The sequence below is a fragment of the Pleurodeles waltl genome, chromosome 6 (assembly GCF_031143425.1).
Source record: "Pleurodeles waltl isolate 20211129_DDA chromosome 6, aPleWal1.hap1.20221129, whole genome shotgun sequence".
Lineage (NCBI taxonomy): Eukaryota > Metazoa > Chordata > Amphibia > Caudata > Salamandridae > Pleurodeles > Pleurodeles waltl.
The window spans coordinates 1,469,607,229-1,469,617,127 of record NC_090445.1 but is presented as its reverse complement, the minus strand read 5'-3'; the positions used below and the strand labels follow the sequence as shown (position 1 = coordinate 1,469,617,127).

Here is a 9,899-nt window from a genome sequence, read left to right as displayed (position 1 = left end):
AAAGTGTAAATAAACCTAATTGTACACTTGGTGGTGTACTATACAGAAAGGTCTATTTTTTTCATGACCACTTCGAAACAGTGGACAGATGCTGGTGGTTTTTCAGCTCTGTCACACTGGTACCCTGCTAATTAGTACCCAGTGCATGTTCACTGACCTCTGAACACTAGTACAATTGGGAAATCCCTGTTTGACATACTTAACTTACCTGTAAGTCCCTAGTATATAGTAGCTTATGTACCCAAGTACTGTAAGTTATATGGCACTAGTGGGCTGCTCTGCTTTTTGTGCCACCACTAAATGTACCATGGGAAGCATAACTCTAGGACTGCCATGGACAGGCTAGCATGGTAGCTTTAAAAGTGTAATTTGAACCTATAAAAATAACATTTTTACAGGCCTAAAGCTTCCTTTTTCATACTTATGTCACTCTTATTATATGCCCTAAGCGCCCATTCAGCAGGACACTTGTTATTTAAAAAGTAGGCCGTATTCTTATGTTTTATATGTCTGTGTTGTGAAAATTCTCCAAACTTGTATTTCACTGTGGCAAGCACAGGGTTACATTAGAACTACCAATCTGATAGTTAAGTCATATTTTAAATTATTATTTTGAAAATGCTGCCTTTAGAAAGTGGGCATTTTTCTCCCTAAAGTCTCCAGTAGCCTTTTCAGGGTTAATCACAAGCTATCACCTGGCTCCTGGCATACTGCTGGGGGATGTGAATAGTTCCTAGGAAAGGGTGCAAAAGGCCCTTGGCTGAGAAGAGGTGTAACCTCCTCCTGTCAGGATGGCCTGGGGGTGTGCCCATCATCTGCACAAGCTTCAAACCAGCATCCCCTGTTACAAGCAGGCATAACTCACACCCATGCCTGCCCTATCATTGTCCAAGTAGCTATGGTGGCACCAATCCTAGTGGTGGGAAATCCTGTGCCAGAACTAGTTTGGAGGGAGAGTTTCTCATTTCCCTTGAAACACCTCAGGGGTGTGCCAGATCTCTGACCAGAGGAAGAAAGATACTACCATGCTGCATTTTAGCAGAGCAGGGCACTGTGTGTGTTTTGGACTGCTGCTTTCCCGCCTGTCGGCTCCAAAGGGTTCTGCTTTAGGGGGAGGGGATGCAATGCCTTTGAAACTCTTTTAGTACTTATGCCGCAGCACTTTGAGCAGTTTTTCAAAAGGTTTCCTTGCTTCTGAACTCTTGAGTCTTCCCTGGATCCTGGCCAGCCTTGTCCTGTTTCACTTGCATCCTTTTCTTCAAGATCTTCTTTCACTCTCCAGCTTCTGTCCTTTGATCCTGTTGGTGATCTTCAAATGCCAGCTGTTCTCCATATTCTCCCTGGGGTCCTACCTTTTTCCTTGAGTGATTAATTTCTGTACAGTCCCGGGGCCTTGCCGTCATCTCTGAGGTTTTTTGGCTTCATGCTTTTTCTGCCTTGGGGCTCTTTCTAGAATGTACTTTCTGCTAGGAGCTACCTGGTGTTATCTGCAAAATGGCTACTGGAAGGCGTTGCACTTACCTCTAGCATGCTAAGACTGTTAAGACCTGTGCAACCACATGTAGAAACAGCTTGGGATATTCTGTCAGGAGGCTTCCCATTGACAGTGGGATCATGTTCATCTTTCGCTCTCCAGTTTCTGTCCTTTAATGCTGTTGATGAGCTTCAAATGGCCAAACCCCCAGGAAATTATGTCAAAGTGAGTAGGGTTGCGCCTGGGAACCTTTTTCCATTGGGATGGAGATTTTTTCCAAACCACAAGCTAATGCCAGGCTCAAATGTGGCACCCCTGGGTACTTTCATCAGAGAAGTGCTGAACCTGCTGACCCCTTTGGGTTTCCGAAAAAGTCTGCATCTGTTGTGACCTGTGGAGAGAAACTCCAGGGCCCCAACCTACTCCCACTTGAACCTAGGACAGAAGAGAGGACTTCAAGGGGTATTTTGCCAGCCTCCTGTTAAGCTCCAGGAACACAAAAGCTGAGTGTCAAGAAGCCTGCAACCTAACGAGCCCAGCTGGCCAGTTCCACCTGGACCTGCCCTGGTCCCTGCTGGTTGCTTCTGAGAGATTGAGTCCAAAACTTCTAAGTGGTGCCCACTAGAACCTGGACCCTTGACAGCAGTCAAAGTGTACTCTTGTCCTGCAGGAACTGCAAAACTGGACACAAAGCTTTTAACAAACTTTTTCCCAAAAGAACCAAAGGCTGCCACTGGACCACTGCCAAGCTGCAGCTGCTGACATAGATTCACAGGTCAGATTCCACTTACGGGTTTGCCCCAACTAACTTTAACTTTCAGAAAAGTTTCTAAATCCGATGAGACCTCCCTGGGCATAGACTTCAGACTTCTCCTGCTCTAAACATGCCGGCCATTCATGTCATGAGCCATCTAACTTTTACAACAGAGCTAAGGCTTCCTCCAAGGCCCTGCACTCCAAGTGATGACGACGACCTTCTTCATATCCAGCCTGCAGCCTGACACTCTGGTCACCGCGTTGACAAGATTTTTCTCTAGAAAAATGACTGAGGGCCTGATTCATATTTTGGCGGATGAAATACTCTGTCACAACCATGATGAAAGGGGGTAGGATCTCTCTCACGTTTTGAAGGATTATCACATCCATCGAAATATGATTCAGTTAAGTTAGAAGGTAAAATGTTTCAGCAGGATTAGCCTGGTCCCTATATCCAGACTATGCTTCAGGGTGGTTGGCCTTAACTTTTGAGTTTTACCCAATCTAGCGCTACCAAATATCCACAGTTGTCAACTTTGGCTTTTTTGTGCTACAAGCATCTAAATCTTTGATAAATCATATCTACAGTTTGTTAAATCCGATGTTTGCCCTTTTGTTGTCTATTTGAAAATTAAATGAAAATTAAAATGTATACTATTTTTATAAATTGGAGCGTGATTTTGATTGTGTTGTATTTTCTGCTCACTAACTGTCCTGGTACCAATACATGTTTTACACTTGTTTTGCGAAGGGTTGAGCTCAAATCCAAACTATGCTAAATTCTGCTACCAGGCTCACCCTCAACCTCCCACCCTGCACTCACACTGCCCCACACCTCAAAGAGCTCCACTAGTTCGCAACCCACAAATGAGCACGCATACAAAACTTTACACAACATTGGCCCCACGTACCTCACAACCACACCTATCACACACAACCACAGAACCAAAACTGGCAGTTGTGCCTTCCTTTGCCTGACTCCTAAATCCTACAATTGCATGCCACTACAAATCAGAACCTCCTCCTCAGTTCTTGAATTCCAAAAGAAACTGAAGACCTAGCTCTTCACTTAGACCCTACCCTGGCTTGGCCCATACAGCTCCTGCTTCAGCAAAGTTGTGCATTTAACAAATACATATAACATAACAAACAGAATGTGAAGGTAATCAAGGGAGCCTGGAGCCTAGAATAATGGCCCAGGCCCCCACAACCAAGTGAAAGGGCAAAAGTCTGAGAAACCAGACTCTCTTGTTCTAAGGCACAGAAAGAGTCTGACCCTCGGGACCTGGAACCTAAAGGGGAATGTGACCCCCTAGGAGACCGGTCAGAGCTTGCTGAGCTGCATGGGGTAGGACCTCCAGGGAGAAGTTTTCCCAAGATTAGAGGACTTGCCCTTATCTTGAAACCTTTCTGCATCAGGCTGAAGTCTAAAAACAGTGGGATACCAGTGGACCCCATTGGGTCTACTGGGAGGACATTGTCCTGTATAGTTAAGCAAGGGACCCAAAATTGGAGCAGCCAGGAAATTGGTGGCACTCCAACAATACAGGGCCTCTTCTTAAATTTGGCCAGCGACAGCCCATTCACTGGTCATCTGGGGTAAGCCAAGACCTGGGACAGGTTGGTCAGCCACTTTTACAGACCCTTGATGTCAGAGAATGTGAAGGAGGTTTGTCGCATCAGAACTACCTATCAAGTCAGTGGCTAGGTAGGAGGGAAACCAAAGGGTCCCTCAAATCTACTGACTGTGGTTGGGACACGTTTGAGAGGGTAAGAATTGCCATTGTTGCCCCCACTAGATCCAGGTAATAGGTTATTTCTATTGGTGGTGGACCATGTCACTAGATACCCTGAAGCAATACCCTGAAAGTCTGTAACTGTGCCATCACTGGCCAAAGTCATGCTTGGTGTCTTACAAGAGTGGGGTTTTCTAAGGAGGTAATATCTGACAGGGAAACAATATTCATGTCTGTATACTTGAAGGCTATGTGGAAGTGAGCTATATGTTCACCACCCCTTATCAGCCAACAACCAACAGTCTAGTTGAAAGGTTCAACAAGACCATGAAAGGCATTATCATGGGTTTTTGTCACACCACCTTGAAAGGAAAAGAGGATTAAACACCGCACTACAGCATCTGAAACACAAAAAGTGTGGTGAGTTCATTTATTCGGATGGCAGCTAGTAGTTCCTACCACCTTGTCCCCAAATTCATAAGTCCCTCGTAGTCACAAAAAGATTTGGATGAGGTGGTGTAGTGCTTTCCTCTTATTTTAGTTTCTAAGCACTAACATAACACAACAGAAATGCACTTCTGAGGTCAAAGAAGACTTTTATTGTTATTTTATTCTTCCCCAACCACAATGTTTATGAATGAATGACGAATTAGTAGCTTTCAAGTCCGCGTTAATCAAACAAAATATATCAGTTTGCAATATACACAGCAGGTTATATTTATAAGATATTGAATGCAAAGCAAAACAAATACTTCACCGTGTAGGAACTATTTACAGCTACATCTTTCTAAGGTCTGCAAGCTGAGGACCCCTGTCAGCCGCGAGAGAGAGTGTCATCTACCCACACGGGATGCTGCCAGCTGGCGCCAAGCTCCAGCACGAGGTCCGGCAGATTCGAATCTCACTCTCTGCAGCCTGTTACATTCGTTACAAAGGTGTGCCCCCTCCTCTCAGACCTGGGAAACTGAGCAAGCCCTTTGGAGACTGGCCAGGTCTCCAAGACTACTCCTGTTCCCAAGCTCAAGGGAAGAGAAACGACGCCCATGTACTCTCTCTTATCAGGTCTAGTCTACTGTGAGAGCAAAACATCTTGGTTCTCTGGTGCAAAAACACAGCTTGGAAAAATACAGAACTCCACGTTAAAGGCAATGGGCAGCTAACCTAAATATCAAATGCAATGTCTAGTGTCATGTCAAAGCCAATAGGCATCTAAGCTGAATACAAAATGCAATGTCTTATATCATGTCAAAGCCCATAGGCAGCTGAGCTGAATATAAAATGCAATGTATAATATCATGTCAAAGCCAATAGGCAGCGGAGCTGAATACAAAGTGTAATGTATAATATCATGTCAAAGCCAATAGGCAGTTAAGCTGAATACAAAATGTAATATATGATATCATGTCAAAGCCAATAGGCAGAATATCTAATAGCATGTCAAAGTCAATAGGCAGCTAAATTGAATACATCATGTCAAAGTCAATAGGCATGCAATGTCAAAGCCAATAGGCGGCTAGACTGAATACAGCATGTCAAAGCCAATAGGCAGAATACAGAATGTAATGGCTAATGCAATGTCAAAGCCCATAGGCGGCTCAACTGAATACAGAAAGTAATGGCTAATGCCATGTCAAAGCCAATAGGCGGCTAAACTGAACAAAACATACCATGTGCTACTGGTGAACATTGAGCGACTAATATGCGCAGTGGTGAAACACAAAGTCATTGGTCAAAACAAAACTCCATCAAATAGCAGGACATTCCGCCCTTTGACCAATGAATTTTTGTTTCACATATCTCATATTTCAAACAAACAAAAAAAAAACATCAGCACAAAAAAAACATTATGAGCAAATCAAATTTCAATGATCAAAGCAATCCCTGTAAAGCAATAGAAGTGAATTAACACATTGATCTCATAACCTTTCACATCAGATACATCTACATAGAAAAGACTAATGAGTCTCTTTAGCAATTTGATGTGGCATGAGTTCTGCTCATGTAAAGGTGCACGGTCCACCTGAAAGGTTTTCTGGAAGGTAAGCAAAAGTCAGAGTTCCATACGAGAGGGGAAAAAAAAAAAAACACAGCAAACAAGTTGAACTTGAACTGAAGGCGCAGTTTGCGCAAAATGGATCCATGGTGCTGGCACTTTACTCAGCCAGGTTCAGGTTGGGGATTCGGTCCCTTCCCCGACCCCACACGCACACACCGGAAGGGGGACCACACAGCACACTCAGGGACAGTGGCGAAACGTGGTAGGATCTGCAAAAGAAACAAGTATGACTTTTCTTGCAAATAACATTTTTCATTTAAACTGCACCCTTCCTCTTTCTTTCCCTGTTTTATAATCAGAAGGACGTTTTTGAGGCCCTTTGTTATATTTTCTGCAGGTTCTGGAGGGTCACTTGGGGCTTCAGCCCACACATCAGCACTGAGGTTTTTATCTGCTGCGCCACAGCTCCCCTTTTCTTGCACTGTCAGAAGGGCTGGGGCAGACTCCTTCTTTACCAAACCTCCATTCACTGCATTTTTGTCAAGTTGGGCCATTCTGTCTCCAATTTGTATGAATGAATCAGATTCTTTTCTAGGTATCAGCATAATTTCGATTTTTCCTTGGTAATTTGCAGCAATCACTCTCCCTAAAACCTGATCAATTTGCCATTTCTGTTTTGGTAACTTTCCTCTCCCCAACTGCTCTGTGACTGCTTGCATGACAGATTGCTTTTGTGCGTGCTGCACAGTTTTTATCAAATCTAGGGGAATGTGCATCTCTCTCATCTCTGCCCACCTGTAAGTGGCCTTTTCACATTTCTGGGGCACCCACATAGCCATCCCCACTAAGGCAGAATTCTGGGTGAACACTTCTCTCTCTGCATTTTTCTCATTAACATCTGCAAGGTAATTGAACCAGTTAGGTACAAGCCATGTGGCTAAAACATTATCAAAGAACCAAAAATCAGCATAAAAATGACACATCTCACGTAGCTCTTGCTTTAAAATCTGACACACATTATACAACGCTGTTCCTTCTACTGTGCCAGAAAGCAACATTTCAGTCAATGAATCATTAGTAAAACAAACATGCTTTTTATCTTCAGTAGACACGAATTCAAATGGTGCACACAACTTCATTAGTAACTCTTTTATCTGTGGTACTCTAGCCCTGTCTTGCAAGTACCAGATCCATTGTATGATTCTAGCTAGGGGCAGTATTTTCTTCCCTTGTTCTTGAATTACATGTACATCAGTATTTCCTTCTTGCACTGCGCAGAAACCTAAAGTCTGCATTATTTCATTTGCCAAATCACAAGCGCGCAGCTGCATATTATTTTTCACAGTGACCATGTACAAAAGTGTTAGGATTTCTCTCAAATGAGGGCTATTCTTTTTCCAAAAATCAAACAAGCTAATGAAACTCGGGGTGTCTTGCTCTAAAATCTTTCGTTTTACTTGTGCATTTTGCAACGTAACTCGTAAATCACATTCTGGTCTCTCGTCCCTGTTATCAGTTAAGGAATGCACTTTGGCTGCCAAATACCCTGGCTCACACGGAAACTCAATGCAGCTCGGAGCTGTCTTAACCCCCTCATTACTGGAATGGGACAAGAAAGATTCTTCATTTTTATAACTTTCAGCATTATTTTGAATTATCGTATCCTGGCTAATTTGCTCACGTAAATTCCTATTTTCATGTTCCAACTTCCTACATTTCTCCTGCATTTCTCTGTAAGCAGATAAAGGTATCCAGACCTTTCTGTCATCATTACTTCCAAAACACACTTTTTCTACATATATACAACGGGAATTATTTCTCAAAACCTTATCAGGCCTTTTAGCTACACATGCATTTTCTTCTGTAATTCCCCAAACAGAAAACAATTCACAGTTTTTCTTAGCACCATCAGGCAGTTCATCAACACATGTATTCTCAGACATGGTCTGCCGTGCTACTGTGATTCTCCAAACAGAAAACAATTTCTGTAATTCTCCAAACAACAAAAAAACAATTACACTTTTAAAGTGTGCACTTAGAAATCTACTAACTCGTCAAACCCCTTCTTAATCACCTCTTATTGACCGACCCCACGACTCCAGGTACCAATTGTAGTGCTTTCCTCTTATTTTAGTTTCTAAGCACTAACATAACACAACAGAAATGCACTTCTGAGGTCAAAGAAGACTTTTATTGTTATTTTATTCTTCCCCAACCACAATGTTTATGAATGAATGACGAATTAGTAGCTTTCAAGTCCGCGTTAATCAAACAAAATATATCAGTTTGCAATATACACAGCAGGTTATATTTATAAGATATTGAATGCAAAGCAAAACAAATACTTCACCGTGTAGGAACTATTTACAGCTACATCTTTCTAAGGTCTGCAAGCTGAGGACCCCTGTCAGCCGCGAGAGAGAGTGTCATCTACCCACACGGGATGCTGGCAGCTGGCGCCAAGCTCCAGCACGAGGTCCGGCAGATTCGAATCTCACTCTCTGCAGCCTGTTACATTCGTTACAAAGGTGTGCCCCCTCCTCTCAGACCTGGGAAACTGAGCAAGCCCTTTGGAGACTGGCCAGGTCTCCAAGACTACTCCTGTTCCCAAGCTCAAGGGAAGAGAAACGACGCCCATGTACTCTCTCTTATCAGGTCTAGTCTACTGTGAGAGCAAAACATCTTGGTTCTCTGGTGCAAAAACACAGCTTGGAAAAATACAGAACTCCACGTTAAAGGCAATGGGCAGCTAACCTAAATATCAAATGCAATGTCTAGTGTCATGTCAAAGCCAATAGGCATCTAAGCTGAATACAAAATGCAATGTCTTATATCATGTCAAAGCCCATAGGCAGCTGAGCTGAATATAAAATGCAATGTATAATATCATGTCAAAGTCAATAGGCAGCGGAGCTGAATACAAAGTGTAATGTATAATATCATGTCAAAGCCAATAGGCAGTTAAGCTGAATACAAAATGTAATATATGATATCATGTCAAAGCCAATAGGCAGAATATCTAATAGCATGTCAAAGTCAATAGGCAGCTAAATTGAATACATCATGTCAAAGTCAATAGGCATGCAATGTCAAAGCCAATAGGCGGCTAGACTGGATACAGCATGTCAAAGCCAATAGGCAGAATACAGAATGTAATGGCTAATGCAATGTCAAAGCCCATAGGCGGCTCAACTGAATACAGAAAGTAATGGCTAATGCCATGTCAAAGCCAATAGGCGGCTAAACTGAACAAAACATACCATGTGCTACTGGTGAACATTGAGCGACTAATATGCGCAGTGGTGAAACACAAAGTCATTGGTCAAAACAAAACTCCATCAAATAGCAGGACAGGTGGGCTCACCCACTAAATGTGACATGCTTAATCATTGGCCATCTCATCTCACCCTGGTAAGCTTGTACTACTGAAGTGGGCTCAACCCCAAGAGATAGGGGTTCTTAAGATATAGCTATTATCTGGATAGTACTGGGATCCAGTTCTAGGGTAAAATGCCTTAATGTATCCCACAGGTATGTCCTTTACATGACAGTACTTTGGGAATTATGAAAATAAAAGAAAATAAATGGGATGTCTGGGGTACCATGGTCCCACTTTCCTTAGAAAGGGCTGACATGTTTCTCCCCAATTAAAGTGCCATTGAATTGATTAAGGGCATTCCTCAAGCTGTCAACCGATCCCTAATTAAGCCTATTATCATTTTAATGTGGACAGACAGGTAGATGGAGCTGTAACATGGACAGGCAGGAAATTCCTTTGGAATACCCCTGACCAAATCATTTCTCCAGTTTCCTACATGGGATTTTTGTTGTTTTGGTATTTATTTCAAGTCTGAAATGTATATAAAGGGACTTACGTGTAGTAAAGTTACAAGTGCATAGCCTCTGCACTGATGGCAGAATCTCCAGACTAGGGATG

At 42.8% G+C, this 9,899-nt stretch overlaps 1 long non-coding RNA gene across 1 annotated transcript; it reads right to left on the bottom strand.

The window, feature by feature from the left end:
- Positions 1–4,557: 4,557 nt before the first annotated feature.
- On the bottom strand, positions 4,558–9,305 carry LOC138300988 (uncharacterized). The gene is made up of 2 exons (XR_011205048.1): positions 8,313–9,305; positions 4,558–6,860 (listed from the first exon to the last, which is right to left on the bottom strand). It is a non-coding gene; the product is annotated as an uncharacterized lncRNA (long non-coding RNA).
- Between the last annotated feature and the right edge of the window lie 594 nt (positions 9,306–9,899).